Raw genomic sequence first — 25,838 nt, 5'->3', positions numbered from 1 at the left:
TTCAACTCATCATTCAACCCTCTATAAAACAATGAAGTTCGTTTCTCCTCTGGCCATTGAGTCTCAACTATCAATCTATTGAACTCTGTCACATAATGAGGAATGTCTTTATTTCCTTGTTTTAAACTCAACAATTCACTGTCACTGGCTTGTATATAAGTGTGACGTGCAAACAAACTCTTCAATTTCTCTTTAAAAAGAACAAAGTTGTATAAGAGGGGATCATTGCTCTCCACTAATGGTACAGCCCAATTAGCCGCATTACCCCCTAGATACGAAATTATAAATGCCACTTTCGCAGCGTCATCAGGGAAGGCGGTCGCCTTGCACTAGAAATGTCATTGACATTGGTTGAGAAACACACTATATTTAGTGCCATCTCCGTAAAATCGTTCAGGCACCGCCAACGGAACAGGAGTGGGAGTATGTACTGAGACCTGTACTGGCTGAGGGGAAGAGGGGTTAGTGGTAACAGAGTCTCCGGACTGAGAAGGAACCATGAAACGGGCAGGTTGAATATAAGTACGTTTACTTTTTACAGAGGCATTTTCTGCCATGCTCTCCCCAAGCTGCCGCTTTTCTAATTCTGTATGTAGGTGATGGTTTTCTGCCCTAAGTCTCCCTACTTCTCTTTGTAATTCTGAGAGAGCTGTTGCCAACTCTTCCACTGTGGGCCTGGAGAGGGAGCTATCCGTTAAAGCCTCTGCTCCGTCTGGATTCATCGTCGCTCGGGTGGATCTAATTCGTGGGCTTGGCTTTCTGTTGCCGAACACACCCACCTAGGTAAGATGTGAGCTTCTGATCCACAGGAACGACAACAATGTTCCCACACTCCCTAAACCTCTCCACAGCAGAATGATTTAACTACACCCTATCTGCAGAAAGATAAAGAGAGATGTGGGGACCCAAAACGGGGAACAAGAGGTTTCAGATCCTCCAGCTGGTTTCCGTCCAAGGGTGAGAATGGAGGAGGGACCTATAAAAGAAGATAACAGAATATCATTAACAACGGACCTTCTTTCCCACTCTGTTCACTACTCTCACACTGATTTACAAGGGTGTATGTATGTACATCGTTCTTGTCTTACCAGCTGGACATCTCATAGAACTTTCGAAGGAATGACTCAGAAGCATTAGGGACAGGAATCATCCAGAAAGGGACTTAATGATTGAGGAACGCTTAAAACCTCCTCGAGGACTAGAAAGGTAATGTGACTGTAAGCTGGTGAAAAGACCGCTCTATATGAGGCGAAAAGAACACTAGAGACACTTGTCCAATAAACAGTAACGCCCTCATCCGAGACACACAGGGCACAGAGAATAAAGGAACTCTCTAAAAGGAACTCTCACAATACGGTCTTTTTCAATATGCAGACTCTGACCTGAAGACGCGCACCGCGCACGTCAATGGCTTTATGCACTGCCAAATGTAGAAAATAAACGAGTATTCCACAACGCGTGTTTCACCACTTTTGCCAAAACACTAAAATATTTCTCAATGACAAAACAAGTGTAGCGTGCCCAGCGCGAGTTACGTCAGCCCTTTCACTGCTCTATACACCTCCAGCTTTTCGGGCACAAATAAAATAATCAGAGCGCCAAAACATACTCCAATACTATCCTGGAGTCGGGGAGAAACAGACCAGAAGCAGACAGCCTTGTACTCTGTATAGCGAGTACTACGGGAAGAGAAGGGGAGGGTTACCACCATAGGGGAGGCGGAATACAGGAGGAAAATAATCCTGGCAACAACGGGAAAAGCAGGCTTACCGCTCGATAACAAGGAACACCAAAAACGCGTTTGCCAGCGGAGCAATCGTCTCGCTAAGCACGCGAACACGCCCTGAACTCTCCTATCACGGAACCACGAACCACCAAACAACCGGGACACAGGAAATCAGGAACAGGGACAAACTTGACCCAGCAAGGAGACAGGATACTGGAAACTGAAAGCCAAGCACTGGCTTCAGGTCGACGCCCATTATTTAAAGCAGGGAGCGTCTGCAAACTCCGCCTCATAGTCCTCGAGCAGGGAGCGTCTAAAAATAACATGCCTTCTCCTTAAACTTTATTGTTCCCACGAGGCCCATTTGATCAGACAAGAGGCTCGATGTGTAACAGATATTAATGAAATTTGATAATATTTTATACCGCATTACTTTAACATTTAACTTCAATGATATCTAGCTAAACTGTGTTGGCATTTTGCTATGATAAATATTAATGTGATAATATCTACTTATGAAAATATCTAATATCTACTTATCACTACTTCAATGTTATGACATGTTTACACTTTTTTCATCTTCATAGTTCCTTCCGTAGCCTATTTACTTATATTTTTCATTGTATATTGTAAAACTTTATATTACAGGCAATTAGGATAACAAACTATATACATGAATGATAGTTTATTTGTTATGAATTTGTCATGAATCTGATATGAATTTTAAGTATTATCACGCTCCTCTTCCATCAATCCCTTTTCACACTCTTCCTTTCCCTCTTTCTTTCTTTATTTAATCAGTATCTATGATATCATTTAACTATGACAAGATTTACTATTTAAAAGCCCTAATATTTATCTATGATATTATTTAACAATATGGTGACTTTATTTAGATTAAATAATACCTAACTATGATAATATTTACTTATGTTAATATTTGAGATTGAACCTTTACTACTATTATATTAGGAAAGGTTTGTTTGATTGTATAAACATGTCTTCTATTACTGATTTTGTCGCTGGATGGGCCTCCTCTGGTACGAATAGCCCGAAAGCCTAGACCCGCAGAAAACAGTCCCATCCCAGTGGTGCTGTGTTAGCCCTGCACAGTACATATACCACTCTTTCCCTTATATTTTCATTCCCTTTTTTCTTACTATTGCCTACTTCTCTGTATAACATATAACTCACTCTTTCACTACCCTTTAACTTCCTTGAGTTTTCTAGAAGATTTCTTATCCTTTAACCTTCTCCTCACCAGGAATTTCTTCTTCTGCTTCTTTGTTCCCCCTCTTTTCCTTCACTCCTTCCCCTTACGTAGTCTCCTCTCTTATCCTCTATTTTCTTTTTTCCCGTGATACCTCCCCAATACTTGTTCAGCCTCTATTTCTACACTTTGTTTCCTTCTTTACTTTCACCACCTTCATAACTTAACACCACTTACCACTTACATCAACTTTTCTTTTAAATTAACCTCTTTACACTTCCATCGCACATATGGCAGTGAACACATCCTTCTCTCATCCATTGCGCATAATCTCATGGAATGTTAATGGCCCCACGCACTTTATAAAATGCAAAAAAGTACTCTCTTATCTAAAAGAGAAAAGAACTGATGTTGCCCTTTTACAAGAGACTCATCTAGATGCTCTGGAATCAGCTAAGTTACAGCGAGATTGGGTGGAAAAAGTTATTCATTGCGGGTTGACGACACAACCCTCTTCTGAGAAGAAGCAACCACAGAAATGTGGTGTGGCCATCCTTTTACACAAATCTCTACCTATGACAATTGTCAAAACCTGGATTGATCCAGGGGGCAGATATGTCTTTGCTAAATAAAAAATTGGAGAAAAAGTCTTCGTGTTGGCTCAGTATATGCCCCAACAGGTGCTAAGCGCTCCTATTTTCTCAACCTGAACTGTCTACTTGTGGAGATTGGAGCATCCAATTACATCATTGGTGGCGACTGGAACCTGACTCGTGACACGATTTTAGATAGAACAGACCCCTTAGACAGATGTAATGCTGGTGACAAAGCTTTACTGAGTAATATAACAACAGAACATAGTCTAATAGATCACTGGCGCCTCTGTCATCCCTCACATAAAGAATATACCCTTCTTTGCCCTGCTCATGGCACACAATCTAGGATTGATTATTTTCTTATTTCCCATTCAGTAGTTGCATCACTAATGAATCCCATATTTTAGAAGCCACTGTTTCTGATCATTCTCCAGTTCTTCTCGCTTTGGAAGTAGGTTTAACCTCTCCAGGTCGAAAACCATGGCGTATGAACATCCAAAGATACCGCTCACCTCAGGGTACAACCCAACTACGTTCTCATCTCTCTGAATACCTAACTAATAACAAATCATCAGTTACTTGTTGTAGAACCGTTTGGGCGGCTGTGAAAGCAACTATTCGCGGACAACTAATGAGAGATGCAGCTGCGGCCAATAAGTCAGCATCCCTGCGTCGTACTGAACTTGAGGCCCAAATTATTTCCCTTACTCGTTTATATACTTCTTGTCCTACTGTAACCAACCACAAAAGCCAAGAGTTAGCTAAAATGGCACTTAATAATCTATATACTTCCAAAGCAGAATATGCTCTTCAACGTCTAAAAGGTAGACATTATGAACAAGGGGAGAAAGCAGGCTAATTACTCGCAGCACAGCTGAAACAACGTGAAGCTTCCATGGCTATCTCTGAAATATAAACAGAATCTGGTGAGATTCTCACTAAACCGCAAGACATAGTAAATACCTTTGCATCCTTTTTATAAAGAACTTTACACTCCTGAAAATCCAGCAACTGAAGATCAAATAATTACATATCTCGCGAATATTGACCTTCCATGTCTTTCAGATGAGGGCAGACATTTACTTGGTGGTGATATCACTAAGGAAGAAGTAGCTACAGCCATCTTCAAATTGCCTGATCACAAATCCCCAGGTGAAGACGGCTTCCCTGCGGAATATTATAAATGGTCTGGAGTAGAAACAATTGACACTCTCCATTCTGCTTTTCATGAGGCTGTTTAGACATCCTCTCTCGGTCCTATTTCTAATGAGGCATTAATTGCAGTTATCCCTAAGCCGGGCAGGGAGCCGCTTGCTTGTAGTAGCTACCGCCCCATCTCCTTAATAAATGGTGATGCTAAAATCTTGCTAAGTATTCTAGCGTCACAACAAAGTTATTACCTCCCTAATACACCATTCTCAGGTTGGTTTTGTCCCAGGTCATTCCTCTAGAAATCATCTCCATGTTGATGTGTATACACGCTCTCTCTTGAGCGACCCCTCTGCAAGATTCATTGGTTATTGCTGTATCTCCATACCCAATGTTGATCACACACTTTGCATTGAAGACTTCTTGTCCCATCTGTCAATATTGTTATTGAATTGTATAAAAAGGGAAAATAAAGTAAAAAAAAAAAAGAAATCATCTCCAAACATTAGCACATATTTTATGGTCTGCAGGGGAAATGATGGAAGATTTGGTCGCTCTTTCCTTGGACGCAGAGAAAGCGTTTGACCATATTGACAGGGTCTACCTTTTCGCCACTATGAAACGCTTTGGTTTAGGAGATCAATTTATTTCCAAAGTCCGCTTACTATATGACAACCCCATAGCCCAGGTCAAAGATCTGACCAAGCTCTCCCCACCGCTGAAAGAGACCTTGCACCTCCTCCAAGTGAAGACACCATTTATGATCCATCATGCATCGGTGGCTGAGTTTGTCCGCCCTGGCGTTCAGGGAACCTGCCAGGTGTTGAACCACCAGGGATATGCTCTGATGTTCCAGCCATGTCCAAAGGTGAAGAGCCTCTTGACATAGGGTCCACGACCACACCTTGCCCTGTTTGCTGCATTGCCACATGGTGGTGGTGGTGTTTGTGAACACCTGCACTACTCTTACTTTGACAGAAAGAAGGAATGCCTTCAGTGCAAGACGGATCGCCCGAAGCTCCAGAAGGTTGATGTGGAGCCTGGACTCTGCCAGAGACCAGAGACCCCTGATCTCCAACTCTCCTATGTGACTGCCCCATCCCAGAAATGACGCGTCTATCACCACTGTGAACTCTGGTTGGGGAAGGGCGAGGGATCCGCAGTTGATCCAATCCTGGTTCGTGAGCCACCACTGCAACTGATGTGCAGTCTCCTCTGAGATCTGGACGACATTGGAAAGATTCCCCTGATGCTGCGCCCTCTGGAACTTCAGGTCCCACTGGAGAGCCCGCATGTGCCATCTGGCATAATCCACCAGCAGGATGCAGGAGGCCATGAGCGCGGCAGCCTCAGGGTCATATTCACCAAAATCCAGGATCGAGGTTTAAACATCAGTATCATAGCCCAAATATCCCAGACTCGATGCTCGGGAGGATAAGCCCGAAACTGCGCTGTATCCAGAACTGCTCCGATGAAAAGGAGCTTCTAAGATGGAATCAGGTGCGACTTCGACACGTTGATGGTGAACGACAGTGAATACAGGAGGTCCGCCGTAGTCTGAAGGTGGGAGATGACAAACTGGGGTGAGCCCGCCTTCAACAGCCAGTCGTCGAGATAGGGGAAGACTGGAACCTTTGATCTGCGCAGATGAGCTGCGACCACCACCATCACTTTCGTGAACACCTGAGGGGCGCTGGTAAGGCCAAAGGGAAACATGGTAAATTGAAAATGCTCATGTCCTACCGTAGGTAACGCCTGTGGGCTGGCAGGACAGGGATGTGGAAATAGGCATCCTGCAAGTCCAACGTTACCATCCAGTGTCCGGGATCGAGGGCAGAGAGGACCTGAGCCAATGTGAGTATTTTTAACTTATCCTTCCAGTGGAAGCGGTTGAGGGCCCTGAGGTCTAAGATAGGACACAGGCCTTTGTCCTTCTTGGGTACAGGAATGTAGTGGGAATAACAACCACAACCTGCTCCTGGTACAGGGATCCATTCAATAGCTCCCTTGGCCAAGAGAGACGTAACTTCCTGGCGGAGAAGGGCCAAGTAATCCTCCGACATGCGATGGAGTACTGGTGGCAAGGAGGAAGGGGTTGTCTCGAAGGGGAGGGAGTATCCCTTTTTGACTATCCACAAAACCCACCTGTCTGATGTGATGTTGTGCCAGTGGGGGAGTGATGGTGAATCATGCCGCCCACTGACTTTTGGTGGCCCTGAAAAGTAAGACTAGGAAGGTTTGAAGGCTGCTGCAGGGGGGTATTGGTTGACTGACCCGCCCACTGGCCCCCAGACCAGTGTTGCTGGATCCCACGTCCGTGGCCATGCACAGACTGGGTAGCTTGCGTGGCCCTGTGGCTCGATTGGGTGGAACATGGTAGGGAACCCCTTCCGTAGCCATGAAAGGGGCGAAAGGCAGAATGCGTGGGGCAAGAGTTTGCTGCGAGACCCAAGGATCTGACAGTAGCCCTAGAATCCTTGAAGAGCTCGAGCGCTGAGTCCGCCTTGTCACCAAACAGGCGACGGCCATCAAAGGGCATGTCCAAAAGGGTAGATTGGACATCCCCTGAAAAACCAGATGTCCTCAACCAGGCGTAGCGCCTCAGGGCTACTGACATGGAAACCGTTCTACCCAGAGAGTCGGCGTTATCCAGCCCACATCTGATGGTGAACTTAGCTGTGTCTCGACCTCAGCAACTGCACGGGTGAGCACGGCCCGGGCCTCCTCCGGGCACTGTGGCAGCACTTGCACAACCATATCCCGCACTGTATGGATATAACGGCCCAAGAGGCATGCGGTGTTCACCAACTGCAGCCCTAAGCTGGCAGAAGGAACCATCTTCTTCCAAAGTTGGTCCAGCTTCTTGGATTCCCTATCTGGGGGAGCAGTAGGAAATGCTCCTTTAGAGGTAGAGGCGGGTCGAGTAGTCCAGGCGAGAGGTGACAAAAGACTGACAGTTTCCTACTTTCCTCATGAACCACATGATCCAGTCATATATGCAAAATCGGTTGGATGCTATAAAGTTCCTTGGCTAGGCATTTAGCACAAAGAGATCAAGTTGGAATAATGTTGTCTTTTCCGCTCTCTTGATTGACGTTCTGTAGATCTTGTTGAGTCATTGGCGATGGGTTTTGTCATGTGGGTTACGCAATGCTTAATTTGAGACGGTGGTTTCTGGTGCTCAGCGTCAGCACTTGATTGTCAACACCCGAGCTTGTGAATGTCTGCCACATGGTGACACTGTTTTTCTAATTTAGAAATGAGCACAACAGCAGTTGTTTATGAATTCAATATATATAATAACTGACTATTACCTGCCACCCACACCATTCTTTCGGGCCTAGTATAGTTGGAAGTGTCATACACGTATGGGTGTGATGATTAGTAGTTGTGCTGGTAGTATCATTGGATACATTGACAATATTTTGTGCAGGTTGCAGTGGTCTCCTGACGAGGGGCCTGGCACTTATTTGTTTAAAATGAAGCGCTGGCAGTTACTGGCTATCTTCCACTGCAGTCCAAGCGATATGAATGCTGTGTGTATCTTCTTTATCCCTTCATCAGACCAAGGTGTCTTATTTTAATAATGTGGGTGCCTGAATGTTTTCAGAGGAAGGAATGTAATCATCAAAATCCACAGCCAATTGTGGAGCTGCTGCCCTTCTGTTATTTCGTTGTGGTGAGATGGCTGAGGGTTGATTGCAGAGTGCTGTCTGTAGGTGGTTGAGCAGATGTGATGCATCCAACTACTTCCTCTCTAATTAATTTCTTGAAGAAGTAAGGAGAGTGGCACACAACAGACAGCCAGAAGACAGTATAAACAAGCTTTGGCAAAGACAATAGGTCTCACCTATACAGTGTGGTTGCTGTTCAACATCTCTAAAAGTTAGTGGTGTGGAGTATCCTAGAGTGAATATAGGGGGAGTAGAGTATCATAGACTGGATTTGTTGGAGTAGAGTGTTGTAGAAGGAATAGGGGTAGTTGAGTGTGGTAGAGGTGGGTAGAGGGGAGTAGAGTCCAGTGGTTCAGTGGCAGAGAGCATCATAGAGTGCAGTGTCACAGAGTGGAGTGGTGTAGAGTGGGGTGGCGTAGAGTGGAGAGGCATGGAGTGGAGTGGGGTGGGATAGGGCACAGAGGGTTGGAGTAGATTGAGGATTGGATTGGAGTAGAGTAGGTGGATTGGTTTGGGGTAGAGTGGGTTGAATTGAGTGGAGTGGGGTGGATTGGAGTGAGTGGACTGGATTGTGTGGAATGGATGTGAGTAGGGTGTAGTCTGTGTGATTGCATGAGCACCTCCTGAGGCGGAAGCCGGGAGGTTGTGTCATTTGCATTGTTGCTGATTTTACTTGATTTTAAAATTGAACTTACTGCAATATCGGCGTTTTTCCCTTTCTGTGGCAACTTTAAGTAATCCAGCCTGATTTGGTGGGCTCTAATCACCCACTTCGCTCCCCCTCTTTCCCGCTGCCTTGGGCCACTCCCAGCCGAGCATTGACGCTGTGGAGCCGGTCCCGGGCACTGAATAGCGGCGGCCATCTTGGGTGTGGGTGGGATTGACAGCGCTCTAGTTGCGCATAAAAGGGGTCCCGGTTCACCCAGCGCTTGACTGTGTGATTGCATGAGCACCTCCTGAGGCGGAAGCCGGGAGGATGTGTCATTTGCATTGTTGCTGATTTTACTTGATTTTAAAATTGAACTTACTGCAATATCGGCGTTTTTCCCTTTCTGTGGCAACTTTAAGTAATCCAGCCTGATTTGGTGGGCTCTAATCACCCACTTCGCTCCTCCTCTTTCCCGCTGCCCTGGGCCACTCCCAGCCGAGCATTGACGCTGTGGAGCCGGTCCCGGGCACTGAATAGCGGCGGCCATCTTGGGTGTGGGTGGGATTGACAGCACTCTAGTTGCGCATAAAAGGGGATGTCCATGTCTTCGCGCAGCGAAGGCGCACAGCGAGTGCGCCTGACTCGTGCCGGAGTCGCGCCAGAGTCAGGCCCGTCTACGCCCGTCCACGCCAGGACGGGCCCAGGGACACAGGACCTGGTTCCGCCTTCTGCAGTCCCTGTCCATCATGGTGATAGTTACATCTATACTAGTAAGGAGCTAAAACAGCTTAATTACCACCCCCCTGCACAGTGCACTACGTGTGTATTGCCAGTTCATAATTTTAAATGCACCCACTGTGGCTTTATCATGGGTAAAATGTCAAGGTGTAATCAACTGAAAGCGTTACATAAACGGGGTAAACCGAGGGGTAGAACTAGGGCTGCTAAAACTCCTTCCTCCCACACAAAACTGCATTTTTGGAGTGTGAACTGTAGATCACTTCCAAAACATAAGACCGACATCTACGACTTTATAGTAGATGAAAATCCTGACGCCATGTTCCTTACAGAAAGTTGGCTTCAGGCTTGCTCGGGGCCTGACATTGCCATGGCGATTCCCGACGGTTATAAACTGGTTAAAATAGATAGAGACACTGGTAAAGGAGGTGGCATTGCGATTATTTTTAAGTCAAACTATACATGCACTCTTGATGCCTTCCCCATGCTTGGATGCGAAGCCGGACTATTTAAGCTCGCTACTAGTCCCCAGTTTACTTTGTCTGGTCTCCTGATTTATCGTCCCCCCGGTAACGCTATCACCTGGATAACTTCCTTTTCAGACGTTATTGCCCCTCTTTCTCTGAAAGCGGCCAACTTCTCTATTCTTGGCGACCTGAACCTCCATTTGGAAGATGGTCAATGTAATGTCAGCAAATTGTTTTTATATGAATTGGAAGCCTTAAATATCTTATTATGCAATTCTGGGTCTACACATTCTGCTGGACATTTACTGGACCCTGTTCTTTCTAATCTTCCTTTTGAATGTTCTTTTCCTGCCCGTCCTTTGGAATGGTCGGACCATTATGCTGTTCACCTTGCCTTATCTCAGACAGGAAATCAAAATAAAATAAGCAGCAGTAAGGATGTGTTTATACGTCATTGGCACAAACTTAATATTATCGATCTTAACACACGTTTATCGAATACTCTTCCTAATACCAACACATTCACATCTGTATTAAACTCTGAAGTATTCAAATGGCTGAACTCTGCCATCGATGAACTTCTTCCCTTAACACAAAAAAACTCTTCATCTCATTGACCTCCTGCGCCTTGGTTTTCTGAAGATCTAAAACGCATGAAAACTAGCTATAAGATCTCTGAGAGAAAATGGAGACGTTCTTACTCTGCCTCCCGTAAAATAGCCTACAAGGAAGCCCTTAGGGACTACCATCATCATTGTAAAATGGCCAGAGCTGCCTATGTTTCGAACACAGTAACCAATGCCCAAAACTGTCCTCGTACTCTTTTTTCGGTTGTGAAGAAATTAACTGGAGCAGATACGGTACCAGCCCCTCCCGTACTGGAAGAGGCTCAATGCAATTCTGTTGTGAATTTTTTCATATCTAAAATAGAGCGCATCTATGACTCATTAAGTACTTCTACATCTAATGATACGCCTCTGCCTGACCCTATTCCTACTCCAGATATTTCAATCCTCTCAAGGACGAAACTTGCAAACTGGTTACCTTTTGATGATGCCTCTTTTTCCCACTGCCTAAATAGCATCAAATCTGGCTCCCCACGGGATCCGGTACCCGCCAAGATTTTAAAACTACTTGAACTTAGCCCACGTCAAGTGCTAATGCAACTTCTTAACTCTTCATTACTTGAGTCATATGTTCCACAGGAGTGGAAGCATGCAATGATAATTCCTCTATTAAAAAAGGCTGGAGCGGATATCACCAACTTGTCTAACTTCAGACCAATTTCATCGCTCCCCATTCTATCAAAGATCCTGGAAAGGCATATAAATACACAATTGACACATTTTGTGGAGAGCTCGGGCTTTTTACATCCGTCCAAATCAGGCTTTAGAGCGCATCAATCAACTGAAACCACCCTCCTAGGAGTCACCGACAGTCTGCGTCACAGTGTCGATCGCGGTGAAACATCAGCCTTGATCCTTCTCGATCTCAGTGCGGCGTTCGACACTGTGTCACATTCCATCCTCCTCGCGACTCTCCGGTCCCTGGGAGTAGAGGGTGCGGCTCTAGCCTGGATAGCCTCTTTTGTAAAATATCGAACTTTTCAGGTGTTTTCTCCTTCTGCTTCTTCTACAACTTATGCCTCGGCGTATGGTGTTCCCCAGGGGTCGATACTCAGCCCCTTATTAACTTAGATCAAAAGCACAGGTGCACCACACTTTAAGAAAATCGGGAAGATAATAATATAATTCATTCCCAACGTAAATGTAATTTTGAAAAAATCATTCTTTATTTACAACACTCATAATTAATCTCTTTCTTTTAAAAGACAGTGGAATATAAATACAGTCTGTTCTTGACAATACAGCCGACGCGTTTCGTCCTTGAAGCGGACTTCTTCAGGGCTGTTTGGACACAAACATATAAATATACATAAGCATACATAAAAAACAAAATATACATAATATACAAATATATATATACAACCCACACCTATGTGTGCTACAAACTACTCAGGTGATTATTTTCTGTAAATTTCCGTTGTTTTTTTCTTTTTTAATTTTCTATGTACAAAATTGTCAGCATGTTTTAACTGCTTTCATAATATTATTCCTAAACATTCAATAAATATATTCCATGTAGAACATTTTGTCCCATTACAACATATACAGCGCTGTATTGTTGTTTCTAAAAAGATAAGATCTACAAATTTTAACAAAATTCAGGTATGAAGAGATGATGTGTGATCTGAACAGAGAAAGAGGGGTGGGAGAGGGAATCCAATTTTCACATTTCCCAAACCAGGGAGAGAGAGTACAAACAGGTAAGGTCACAAATCTTATTGTCAGTGCCAGTCACAAGAAACAAATATAGAGTCACAATTGCTAACGTGCCCAGGTCTTGGATCATATGCAATCTCTGATCAATCTTATGCTTTGCAGCAAATAGGACGCGGCGATAAAGATAACCAATACCCACCATATAATAGGTTGCACTAGACCTTAAGTCTTAAACTGCACTGAAAGGAGCACTGGTGGTGCAAGGATGACCGTAGTTGGAATCCCCAAATTCTTATTAGAGTATAGACTATCTAAAAATGAGAAAGAATTATGATAGACAGAATACATACGTTTCAAATGACAATGTATGCCTATAGTGTCACATAGAAATCCCAATGTTTTATACTTACAAATGGGAAAGAAATTCTTATGCAGTCACCATGAAGTGTAAATGACGGATGATCGTGTTGATCTTTCCAGAATTATTCAAGTATATTCTTGATATTCGCAAGAAGGTGCAGTTTTCACAGTCTATGACAAAAGGTAGAATACTTGTGAGGCCGTTGTATGCTGGTTTGTCATAAAGATAGTCTACCCGCAACATGAGCCTACCACCTAGGCGTCCCAAGTGCAAATCAACATTTAAGACAATCATGTCCCATAACCATGGGTTCCCCCTGGAGTCTTGGTAATAAATTTCCATCATAAGGTGAAGAAAGCAACCAAGGCAAATATGCCCTGTCAGTCAGGTTTATAAATAATTAGTTCCAATCACAAGTCTTTGAGTGACAAGTTGATAAATTGAATATTACGCCCCCTATGCAATGAAATGGCAGCAGAGCACACCGATGTCTAGGCAAATAGGTAGACTCTAATGGCATACACTGTGTGTCCCGCAACGAGCGGGAATATATATTTACATGTATTTACATATTTCTAAAGTCGGCAAGGTCTCCAAGTAACCTGTGAGCCAAAATCTTCGCTGATAAGTAATCACTCGAGGCAATTAGTGCGCTTCCCTCACCAAATAGGACTAACCACCGGGTTTTTTTTATATGTAAAAATAGGCAAGGTTTACAGATAATCTGTGAACCAGTGACGTAATCAGTTCAGCAAACGAAACCCTTAAAGTATAAAGGCAAATGCATCCAATAACCGGAATAGACTCTAGTCCACCTCCCGATAAGATAATATCCTCTGATCATAATTTTTAATAAAAAGTAGCTCTGGAAAACAATCCTACCCAAATCCGGCTGTAGTAGGCTCCCGACGGTCTCGATAGTAACGGCTGACGCTGAGTAGGCAGTGTCGAGGACAGCTGAGTGGCCATGTTCGTGCTTTAAATATACGTGGTAATTGATCACCACGAGTAACACCTGAGAGCCTTCACATTCCGGCATCACGAGTAACAGACGGGCCACGTATGCGAGGGGCTGCTCAAATGGTGCGGCCATATTGGAGTGTTGTGATAACGCCGCAAAGATATTGATAATGCTATTTGTTTTGCCATTGTTTTACAAAGCACTGATAATAGATAGTTTTTCCGACTTAGTCTGCCAAATCCACAAGGCATAGAGGTAAAAAAGTCATAACCTGGGAGAGGTAAATGTAACACGAAAGGCTCGTGAACATTGTATTAAAGCGGTTTTTCTAATTTTGTTATCTGTATAAACAAAGTATGCACAAACACTCGTGGGCATTGTCATATAGCGGTTTACTTAATTTTGTCATCTATATAAACAAGTTGTGCTCAAAATGAGTTGTAATTCTAAAATGATTCTCTTCTCTAAACCAGGGCAAATACGTCTGGTCTAAAGCACTGCAAGGAATAACAAGCCCGGCGGCCATCTTGGAATGGGTTTTAATAGATAAGGAAACTATCCTTATACTATCTATTTCTTAGTTGTAGATCCTACATCCATTGATCTACCCGCACCAAAAATGCAATACACAGTGTACTCAAGAGGGTATGTCCATACATAAACAATTACTAACCTTTATCCTCTATTCACGGTAGATGTGAGGACAAGAGGCTGTTTTCTAACCCTACACAGTATTGCATATAGGGCTGCTATCTTCAAATTCAACGATTGACAACCTATGAACAGTATGTATTCTAATCGAAAACGAAATAAGCATATAAGGCTCCTTTCCTCAAATTGGCTCGAATAACAACCTATGAGCAATGTGTATATTAATTAAAGTCGAAGTGGACTGTCAATCAACGTGCCTCAAAAGGTGCCAAAGGTTGTAGGTAAACGGCATATTCATACTCAAGGGGGCAGAGCAAACATCATAGGGGAGAACTAATATTAGTTCTTACAAACCTGGAATATGCCATGTCAATTTCCAACCTGGTAAGGCTTAAAGCCCGGAATGATGTCCTGACACCTGAAGATGTCAACTAATCGTTACTCGGGGGTATCATGTTAAAATGTCATGAAGTGGAAATACATTTAGTCAGATAGTGCATAATGATCCAAAATTGGGAGTCAGTCACAAGAAGGTACTCGTAAATAACAGGCTAACATGGCAAACAAACAACTGAAAACATCCAAGGGAGAGAGATAAATTCTTATTCTTGGTTTACAAATAGAAAAATACATATTAGCCACAATTGATCATATTATAATACAGGGTACAGCAATCGTTGGATGCTGTTGATAAAAACGCATGGACAGTTCATCTAGAGCATTTTCAGAATGGAATTTTAGTGAAACATATACCAGCGATGCCTGAGTGTGAATATGTATATTCCCACTATTATGTTAAAATCCCTTAACTTATAAGTCCAGGTATATAATAGATCCAAGGGGTACACTACCATGTATGGGACCAACACATTACTCAAGGAAATAATGCATCTCATCATCGCTGTTATGCCCTAATTCCACACATTTAAGTCTACATATCCATGCGGCTTCATTTTTTCTGAGGGTAAGCTCTCTGTCCCCTCCTCTCGGGTGGATAGGGATATGGTCTATTCCTATGAACCAGAAATCCTCCATTTTCCCATGGTTTTCCTGCATATGATAGGTCAAAGGGTATCTAAGATCACCTTTCCGAAGTGCCCTTAGGTGTTCTTGTACTCTTATTTTAAGTTGCCTCTTGGTACTGCCCACGTAGATCTTGTTACATGGGCAGCCCAAGATGTAGGTCACAAACGTCGATTTGCAATTAATCATGTGATTGATCTCATATGTACGGTTGGTGTTATAGCAAAATGTCTTGGTCTTATTTTTGCCCAGCCTACATACATTGCATTCATTGCATGTATAGAAACCCTTTGTCATGTGGGGTAGCCAGGTCTGAGGTTTCGGGGTCGTAACATAGCTAGGGCATAGCTTGTTACGTAAAGTCTGTCCTCTCCTGTAGGTCACTCTTGGATTATCAGTGATAATCCCTTGTAAACTCGGTATCTCTCTCAATAAATGCCAATTTTTTCGTAGAACATTATACGTTCTACTGCTATTGTTGTTGAATTGGGTATTGAATGAGATTCTGTGTTTAGCCTCTTTTTGTACAGGTTTCGATCTTAATGTATCAGCCCTAGGTACCTTCATCACCCTTCTGTGTGCCTTTTCCAATATTGTCTTAGGGTATCCTCTACTGAGAAACCGCTGTTCTGTTTCATTGATATTTTGAAGAAATGTGCTTTCCAGACTACAGTTGCGACGCATCCGGACCATTTCCCCATAGGGGATATTGTTTACTACATGGTTTGGATGTGCACTTAGGAAATGCAATGTACTATTGCATGCAGTGGTTTTCCTGTGCGTGCGACTCTGGATTTGGTTATCGTGGACATAAAAAGTTACATCTAGGAAATCGATAGTTTCCCTGTTGTACTCAATAGTAAACCTCACGTTGAAAGGGTTGTCGTTTAGGTAGGAATAATATTCCAAAAGGTCCGGGGCAGGCCCATCCCATAACATAATAATGTCATCGATGTACCTGTATGACTCTGAGTGGTTCCATCAGATCCAGGGCACGGCTATGGGCTCAAAGTTTGCCCCCGCTTATGCCGGGCTCTTCATGGGCTGGTTTGAGCGGGGGCATGCTTGGGGTCGCCATGCTGCAAAATGGATGGACAATGTCATTTTCTGGGGCAGGTACATCGATGACATTATTATGTTATGGGATGGGCCTGCCCCGGACCTTTTGGAATATTATTCCTACCTAAACGACAACCCTTTCAACGTGAGGTTTACTATTGAGTACAACAGGGAAACTATCGATTTCCTAGATGTAACTTTTTATGTCCACGATAACCAAATCCAGAGTCGCACGCACAGGAAAACCACTGCATGCAATAGTACATTGCATTTCCTAAGTGCACATCCAAACCATGTAGTAAACAATATCCCCTATGGGGAAATGGTCCGGATGCGTCGCAACTGTAGTCTGGAAAGCACATTTCTTCAAAATATCAATGAAACAGAACAGCGGTTTCTCAGTAGAGGATACCCTAAGACAATATTGGAAAAGGCACACAGAAGGGTGATGAAGGTACCTAGGGCTGATACATTAAGATCGAAACCTGTACAAAAAGAGGCTAAACACAGAATCTCATTCAATACCCAATTCAACAACAATAGCAGTAGAACGTATAATGTTCTACGAAAAAATTGGCATTTATTGAGAGAGATACCGAGTTTACAAGGGATTATCACTGATAATCCAAGAGTGACCTACAGGAGAGGACAGACTTTACGTAACAAGCTATGCCCTAGCTATGTTACGACCCCGAAACCTCAGACCTGGCTACCCCACATGACAAAGGGTTTCTATACATGCAATGAATGCAATGTATGTAGGCTGGGCAAAAATAAGACCAAGACATTTTGCTATAACACCAACCGTACATATGAGATCAATCACATGATTAATTGCAAATCGACGTTTGTGACCTACATCTTGGGCTGCCCATGTAACAAGATCTACGTGGGCAGTACCAAGAGGCAACTTAAAATAAGAGTACAAGAACACCTAAGGGCACTTCGGAAAGGTGATCTTAGATACCCTTTGACCTATCATATGCAGGAAAACCATGGGAAAATGGAGGATTTCTGGTTCATAGGAATAGACCATATCCCTATCCACCCGAGAGGAGGGGACAGAGAGCTTACCCTCAGAAAAAATGAAGCCGCATGGATATGTAGACTTAAATGTGTGGAATTAGGGCATAACAGCGATGATGAGATGCATTATTTCCTTGAGTAATGTGTTGGTCCCATACATGGTAGTGTACCCCTTGGATCTATTATATACCTGGACTTATAAGTTAAGGGATTTTAACATAATAGTGGGAATATACATATTCACACTCAGGCATCGCTGGTATATGTTTCACTAAAATTCCATTCTGAAAATGCTCTAGATGAACTGTCCATGCGTTTTTATCAACAGCATCCAACGATTGCTGTACCCTGTATTATAATATGATCAATTGTGGCTAATATGTATTTTTCTATTTGTAAACCAAGAATAAGAATTTATCTCTCTCCCTTGGATGTTTTCAGTTGTTTGTTTGCCATGTTAGCCTGTTATTTACGAGTACCTTCTTGTGACTGACTCCCAATTTTGGATCATTATGCACTATCTGACTAAATGTATTTCCACTTCATGACATTTTAACATGATACCCCCGAGTAACGATTAGTTGACATCTTCAGGTGTCAGGACATCATTCCGGGCTTTAAGCCTTACCAGGTTGGAAATTGACATGGCATATTCCAGGTTTGTAAGAACTAATATTAGTTCTCCCCTATGATGTTTGCTCTGCCCCCTTGAGTATGAATATGCCGTTTACCTACAACCTTTGGCACCTTTTGAGGCACGTTGATTGACAGTCCACTTCGACTTTAATTAATATACACATTGCTCATAGGTTGTTATTCGAGCCAATTTGAGGAAAGGAGCCTTATATGCTTATTTCGTTTTCGATTAGAATACATACTGTTCATAGGTTGTCAATCGTTGAATTTGAAGATAGCAGCCCTATATGCAATACTGTGTAGGGTTAGAAAACAGCCTCTTGTCCTCACATCTACCGTGAATAGAGGATAAAGGTTAGTAATTGTTTATGTATGGACATACCCTCTTGAGTACACTGTGTATTGCATTTTTGGTGCGGGTAGATCAATGGATGTAGGATCTACAACTAAGAAATAGATAGTATAAGGATAGTTTCCTTATCTATTAAAACCCATTCCAAGATGGCCGCCGGGCTTGTTATTCCTTGCAGTGCTTTAGACCAGACGTATTTGCCCTGGTTTAGAGAAGAGAATCATTTTAGAATTACAACTCATTTTGAGCACAACTTGTTTATATAGATGACAAAATTAAGTAAACCGCTATATGACAATGCCCACGAGTGTTTGTGCATACTTTGTTTATACAGATAACAAAATTAGAAAAACCGCTTTAATACAATGTTCACGAGCCTTTCGTGTTACATTTACCTCTCCCAGGTTATGACTTTTTTACCTCTATGCCTTGTGGATTTGGCAGACTAAGTCGGAAAAACTATCTATTATCAGTGCTTTGTAAAACAATGGCAAAACAAATAGCATTATCAATATCTTTGCGGCGTTATCACAACACTCCAATATGGCCGCACCATTTGAGCAGCCCCTCGCATACGTGGCCCGTCTGTTACTCGTGATGCCGGAATGTGAAGGCTCTCAGGTGTTACTCGTGGTGATCAATTACCACGTATATTTAAAGCACGAACATGGCCACTCAGCTGTCCTCGACACTGCCTACTCAGCGTCAGCCGTTACTATCGAGACCGTCGGGAGCCTACTACAGCCGGATTTGGGTAGGATTGTTTTCCAGAGCTACTTTTTATTAAAAATTATGATCAGAGGATATTATCTTATCGGGAGGTGGACTAGAGTCTATTCCGGTTATTGGATGCATTTGCCTTTATACTTTAAGGGTTTCGTTTGCTGAATTGATTACGTCACTGGTTCACAGATTATCTGTAAACCTTGCCTATTTTTACATATAAAAAAAACCCGGTGGTTAGTCCTATTTGGTGAGGGAAGCGCACTAATTGCCTCGAGTGATTACTTATCAGCGAAGATTTTGGCTCACAGGTTACTTGGAGACCTTGCCGACTTTAGAAATATGTAAATACATGTAAATATATATTCCCGCTCGTTGCGGGACACACAGTGTATGCCATTAGAGTCTACCTATTTGCCTAGACATCGGTGTGCTCTGCTGCCATTTCATTGCATAGGGGGCGTAATATTCAATTTATCAACTTGTCACTCAAAGACTTGTGATTGGAACTAATTATTTATAAACCTGACTGACAGGGCATATTTGCCTTGGTTGCTTTCTTCACCTTATGATGGAAATTTATTACCAAGACTCCAGGGGGAACCCATGGTTATGGGACATGATTGTCTTAAATGTTGATTTGCACTTGGGACGCCTAGGTGGTAGGCTCATGTTGCGGGTAGACTATCTTTATGACAAACCAGCATACAACGGCCTCACAAGTATTCTACCTTTTGTCATAGACTGTGAAAACTGCACCTTCTTGCGAATATCAAGAATATACTTGAATAATTCTGGAAAGATCAACACGATCATCCGTCATTTACACTTCATGGTGACTGCATAAGAATTTCTTTCCCATTTGTAAGTATAAAACATTGGGATTTCTATGTGACACTATAGGCATACATTGTCATTTGAAACGTATGTATTCTGTCTATCATAATTCTTTCTCATTTTTAGATAGTCTATACTCTAATAAGAATTTGGGGATTCCAACTACGGTCATCCTTGCACCACCAGTGCTCCTTTCAGTGCAGTTTAAGACTTAAGGTCTAGTGCAACCTATTATATGGTGGGTATTGGTTATCTTTATCGCCGCGTCCTATTTGCTGCAAAGCATAAGATTGATCAGAGATTGCATATGATCCAAGACCTGGGCACGTTAGCAATTGTGACTCTATATTTGTTTCTTGTGACTGGCACTGACAATAAGATTTGTGACCTTACCTGTTTGTACTCTCTCTCCCTGGTTTGGGAAATGTGAAAATTGGATTCCCTCTCCCACCCCTCTTTCTCTGTTCAGATCACACATCATCTCTTCATACCTGAATTTTGTTAAAATTTGTAGATCTTATCTTTTTAGAAACAACAATACAGCGCTGTATATGTTGTAATGGGACAAAATGTTCTACATGGAATATATTTATTGAATGTTTAGGAATAATATTATGAAAGCAGTTAAAACATGCTGACAATTTTGTACATAGAAAATTAAAAAAGAAAAAAACAACGGAAATTTACAGAAAATAATCACCTGAGTAGTTTGTAGCACACATAGGTGTGGGTTGTATATATATATTTGTATATTATGTATATTTTGTTTTTTATGTATGCTTATGTATATATATATGTTTGTGTCCAAACAGCCCTGAAGAAGTCCGCTTCAAGGACGAAACGCGTCGGCTGTATTGTCAAGAACAGACTGTATTTATATTCCACTGTCTTTTAAAAGAAAGAGATTAATTATGAGTGTTGTAAATAAAGAATGATTTTTTCAAAATTACATTTACGTTGGGAATGAATTATATTATTATCTTCCCGATTTTCTTAAAGTGTGGTGCACCTGTGCTTTTGATCTAAGTTTGTAAGGTCCGTTTGGACTGGCATTGTATCAGTGGGTGCGATTCAGTGTGCACACTTAACCCTAGCAAGTATATAGGGATCTACATATAGAAGGGATAGCAGCCTAGGTGCTGGCATATAGAGGGCTCCACTGATTTGGTATGATTCATACCTCATTTGCTAAACTCAGCCCCTTATTATTCAACATTTATGTAAGACCCCTAGCTACTATTGTGGAGGAAGCTGGTCTCACACTGTATTCCTACGCCGACGACTCACAGATCATTTTTCTCTCTCTAATAAAGAGTGTAATAACACCTCTGCTCTGAAAGAAGGTCTGATTCGTGTCTCCAAATGGATGAAGAGTAATTTTTTTAAGCTCAACGGTGATAAAACCGAGGTAGTGATACTAGGCAAGAACAAGGATCTCTGGGGCCCCCACCATTGGCCCAATGATATGGGACCGACCCCGCAACCTGTAACTGTAGTTCGCAATCTCGGGTTTATCATTGATGAGAAACTTACAATGAGACAGCAGGCTGTAAAGGTGGCCTCTATCTGTTTTGCCACCTTGAGATGGCTTCAGAAGATTTTGTGGATGTTGCCCCTCTCCACACAAAGAACGGTAGTCCAGGCGTTGGTTGTTTCCCGCCTGGACTATGGCAACGTCCTATACCTTGGAGCCGACTTAAAAACTTCAGGTTGTGCAGAACGCTGCTGCCCGTCTGCTCTGCAATGTTCCTAGGAGAACTTCTGCTTCCACAGCACTTTGTGACCTTCATTGGCTTAAAATTTCAAACAGAATTAAATTCAAAGCCCTGTGTCACATTTTTTAAATCAAACACGGCTCAGCTCCAAAATACCTTCAGGGCCTTATTCAGGCCTATAAACCCAGTCGAACTCTAAGATCATCAGTACACGGTGATTTTCCTGTTCCCAGATTTAGGCTAGTAAAGATGGGGGGCCGCTCCTTTGCCTATTTAGGTCCTAGATTTTAGAATGCTCTTCCTGTGACCCTAAAGACAGAAACCAATCTTTTTCGTTTCCGCAAGGGACTTAAAACTTGGCTCTTCTAGCAGTAATTTGTAGCCCAGTAAAATCAGCTTGACATTCCTTTTCTTCTCCAGTCTGTCCCTAAGCGCCGGGAAACCCACTGTGGGTAGCTGTGCGCTCTAGAAGTTTAAATAAATAAATAAATAAATAAATAGTCAAATGGGGTGAGGTGGATTGGATTGTGGTGGATTGGAGTGTGGTGGATTAGATTAGTTTGGGGTGGGGTGGGGTGGGGTGGGGTGTATTGGGGTGGGGTGGGGTGGATTGGGGTGGGGTGGGATGGATTAGAGTAGAGTGGTTTGGAGTGGTGTGAATTAGAGTGGAGTGTAGTGGATTGGATTGGAGAGGGGGGCGTGGATTGGAGTTCGGAGGGCTGGATGCATTGGATTGAGTGGAGTGGACTGAACTGGGGTGGGGTGGGGTGGATTGGGGAAAGGAGTTGGCCTAACGGCTAGGGTGGTCCACCTCGAATCTGGGGAACTGGGTTCAAGTCTCGGCAATGACGCTGAACATCCTGTGATTCTGGGCAAATCACTTAATCTCCCTGTGCCTAACCAAAAACAAGCATTGGCATAGCCAATAGGTCTCGCTTTTGGGACCTTATAAGTGTTTAACTATGCAACAGTTGCATAACTAAATACTTATAAGGTCCCAAAAGCGAGACCTATTGGCTATGCCAATGCTTGTTCAAAATTGTATTCAAGCCGTAGTTGCTGCTTATTTATCTTATGCAACTAGCAACCATTGACAAAGCCAATAGTACTGACTTCTTGTAGGTATGATGTTACTTGTTGTATCATATATCTGATGCAATGACAGGAACAGCAAAATCCAAGTTGTGCGGCACACTACGCTAAAAAGATTTTTAGCTTACGTGTTTTAAGCCACGCCCTTAATTACATTGACCACGCCCGTTTGAGAGACCCCCCAGTGTTTTGATCCCACTTAAAGCCCTGCATTTGCCCTAACGGTTCAGAGACTGACGCCATGACTGTGTGACCAACAAAGTTAACCTGAATTGTGGCTGGCTTGGCACCAGTCTTAGCTGCGTTCCTACACCTGCGTGTGCAATACACAAAAAATCAAGTTATGTTTCCATATCCGTTCGCGTATATCTGTTTTGATCTGTTTGTGTCGTACCGTCTGTCTGCCCTAACGGTTCAGAGACTGACGCCATGACTGTGTGACCAACAAAGTTAACCTGAATTGTGGCTGGCTTGGCACCAGTCTTAGCTGCGGTCCCTACACCTGCGTGTGTAATACACAAAAAATCAAGTTATGTTTCCATATCCGTTCGCGTATATCTGTTTTGATCTGTTTATGTGTCGTACCGTCTGTCTGATGATCTGCCCACCTCTGTCTTTCTGACGCTCTATCATCTGCCGGCTCCAACAACAGCAGCACGCAATCTCGGGGTCCTCTTTGATAATCAGTTATCCATGAGGCAACATGTGGTTAAAGTAGCAGCCACCTGCACCACCATCATCAGGTGGCTGAGGAAGATCACATGGATGCTTCCCTCTGACACCCAGAAGTCAGTGGTCCAGGCCTTGGTGACATCGCGTCTGGACTACGGTAATGTTCTACTTCTGGGTGCCTGCAAGGAGGTCTCCCGTAAGCTTCATGTGGTCCAGAACATGGCTGCCCGCTTACTCTGCAATTTGCCTAGAACCTCTTCTGTTTCCTCCTCCCTGCGCAGCCTGCACTGGCTGCGCATAGAATCTAGGTCCAAATTTAAAGCTTTATGCTTTATGCATCGTATTAAAGCTGGAAAAGCCCCTCACTATCTTTCCACCTTAGTCCATCAATATTGTCCCTCTCGCACTCTCAGATCCTCCACTCAATGCAGATTTTCTGTTCCCCGTTTTAAGCGTGCTAGAGTTGGTGGGCGCTCTTTTTCCTACGTGGCGCCCTCGCTCTGGAATTCGCTTCCCATCCCCTTGCGGTCTGAAACGTGTTATCTTAAGTTCCGCAAAGGAGTGAAGAGCTGGTTGCTCTCTCTGTAATTGGTTTCTTCACTCCTGTTTGACCTCCTTTTCCCTACTTCTGTGTCTCTAGCGCCGGGAAACCCATGGGTAGCTGCGCACTTAACAAATTCATATATAATAATAATAATAATATCATTGCCTCTTTGTTCACCAGATCTCCACCCTAGTGGACTGTAGTATGTGGTGGTGAAACACACACGTGCACTTCATGACTTGGGGGGGGGTTTAAAGTCTGTTTCCATAAAAGATGGCCACTGAAGCAGGGGTCAGCTGTCCCAGCGGTTTAAAGCTCGGATACCCAGGGAGTTCTCGGGCGCACGTAATCCTTGGATGCCATCCCTGTATCCATTGCGGGGGGGGGGGGCTCCGAGCCTGGGGTGTGCACGGCATTGGGGTACACGCCAGCCAACAGCCACTTAAATGCGGTTTATGAAAGAGCTCTCGTTGCAATGGACACGGCGCTCCTGAGACCCGGTCTTCTGATGTGAGTAACCATATCTGTCAGAGATGCAGTTAATCACATTAAGGGAAATGCGACGGGACCGTGTTAACAAACCTGGGGTAAAAACAGGTGACATGAATAAAAAGCAGGTATGATACATTAACCAGTAAACACGTTGTGCATACCTCACAATAAGATCCCATTTAAAGGTACCAACTACTGTCCCCATAACTTAATCTAACAAGGTGTGAGGCAGTTCAAAATAAACATGGCAGGAGGGGGAGGCAAATGGTGTGCACTTTCGCGGCCGCTTTGATGTTCTCAGTGGCCGCGCGGCTCACTGAGTACATAAAAGCGGCCGCAAAATGATCAGGCAGGCTGCCAAATGGTGCGCGCACCTGGCGCACATGCACTGTAGTTGGCGGCCTGAAAGCACTGGTTTGCACTTCCAAATCCCCCTTTCACAAAAGCTCTCGCGAGTGCAGCTCTAAAGCGCTGGCTCAGGAGAGACCTAAAAATACAGTGATAGCTCATTTGACTGCCATAAAGAGGCGGCGGTAATAAAGGCAAAAGCACCGTGTCGGATCGCTATGACAACCAGCGCTCAAGGACTCCTGGTGAAACTGTAAAACACCCAGTGCGCGTCCCGCAAGTGGCGGAATTTATGTATCGTGTTTCGACACCAGGCACCTCAGGTGGCCTTCTGAAGGCTAGGCCAGGCAACACCACTGGTGGAACGGAGGGACGTGGACACCGCCGTGGAGCAGTAACCCCGCCAGGAATGTATGTACCTCCCTAATCAATGGACGTGGAATGGGAAGGCGTTGTTTATTTACATACCTGTGTAATATTATCTGATATTGACACTGAGGGGCTCTGGTGAAATCAAAAGCCCCTGAGGCTGAAGGTAGAGTGGTTTGATAATGTCACCTGCACCCCAAGATGGCAACATAGGACCATATTATACATTTTACCTATTTATGTTACATGCTTATTTTGGGGTAGTTATCTTGAAAAGCTGTTTTCTTCAGTTTGCAGCTAACAATGGATACTGATTGCAGTTACTATATTTATGTTTATCTATCATGAATAACTTGCTGGGGGAAAATGGACAATGGTGAAGGGCAGAGAATTCTGTAGCTGCAGCTTTTACCAGATAATTATTTACCACATTTGCAACATAATTTGTGGAACAATTTACAAAATGTGAAGATTTAGCAAAAAAAA

At 43.4% G+C, this 25,838-nt stretch overlaps 2 long non-coding RNA genes across 2 annotated transcripts; one reads left to right on the top strand and one right to left on the bottom strand.

Annotated features, from left to right (window-relative positions):
• Positions 1-12,030: 12,030 nt before the first annotated feature.
• On the bottom strand, positions 12,031-14,789 carry LOC146870091 (uncharacterized). The gene is made up of 4 exons (XR_014958978.1): positions 13,735-14,789; positions 12,902-13,022; positions 12,691-12,802; positions 12,031-12,116 (listed from the first exon to the last, which is right to left on the bottom strand). It is a non-coding gene; the product is annotated as an uncharacterized LOC146870091 (long non-coding RNA).
• A 3,470-nt stretch (positions 14,790-18,259) lies between these two features.
• On the top strand, positions 18,260-21,035 carry LOC146870090 (uncharacterized). Its single transcript, XR_014958974.1, has 4 exons — positions 18,260-19,314; positions 20,027-20,147; positions 20,247-20,358; positions 20,933-21,035. It is a non-coding gene; the product is annotated as an uncharacterized LOC146870090 (long non-coding RNA).
• Positions 21,036-25,838: the final 4,803 nt, after the last annotated feature.

The sequence above is a fragment of the Triturus cristatus genome, chromosome 1_1 (assembly GCF_964204655.1).
Source record: "Triturus cristatus chromosome 1_1, aTriCri1.1, whole genome shotgun sequence".
In the NCBI taxonomy this organism is placed as follows: Eukaryota; Metazoa; Chordata; class Amphibia; order Caudata; family Salamandridae; genus Triturus; species Triturus cristatus.
Note: the sequence above shows the minus strand (reverse complement) of the source record. Positions and strands in the feature narration are given on the sequence as shown.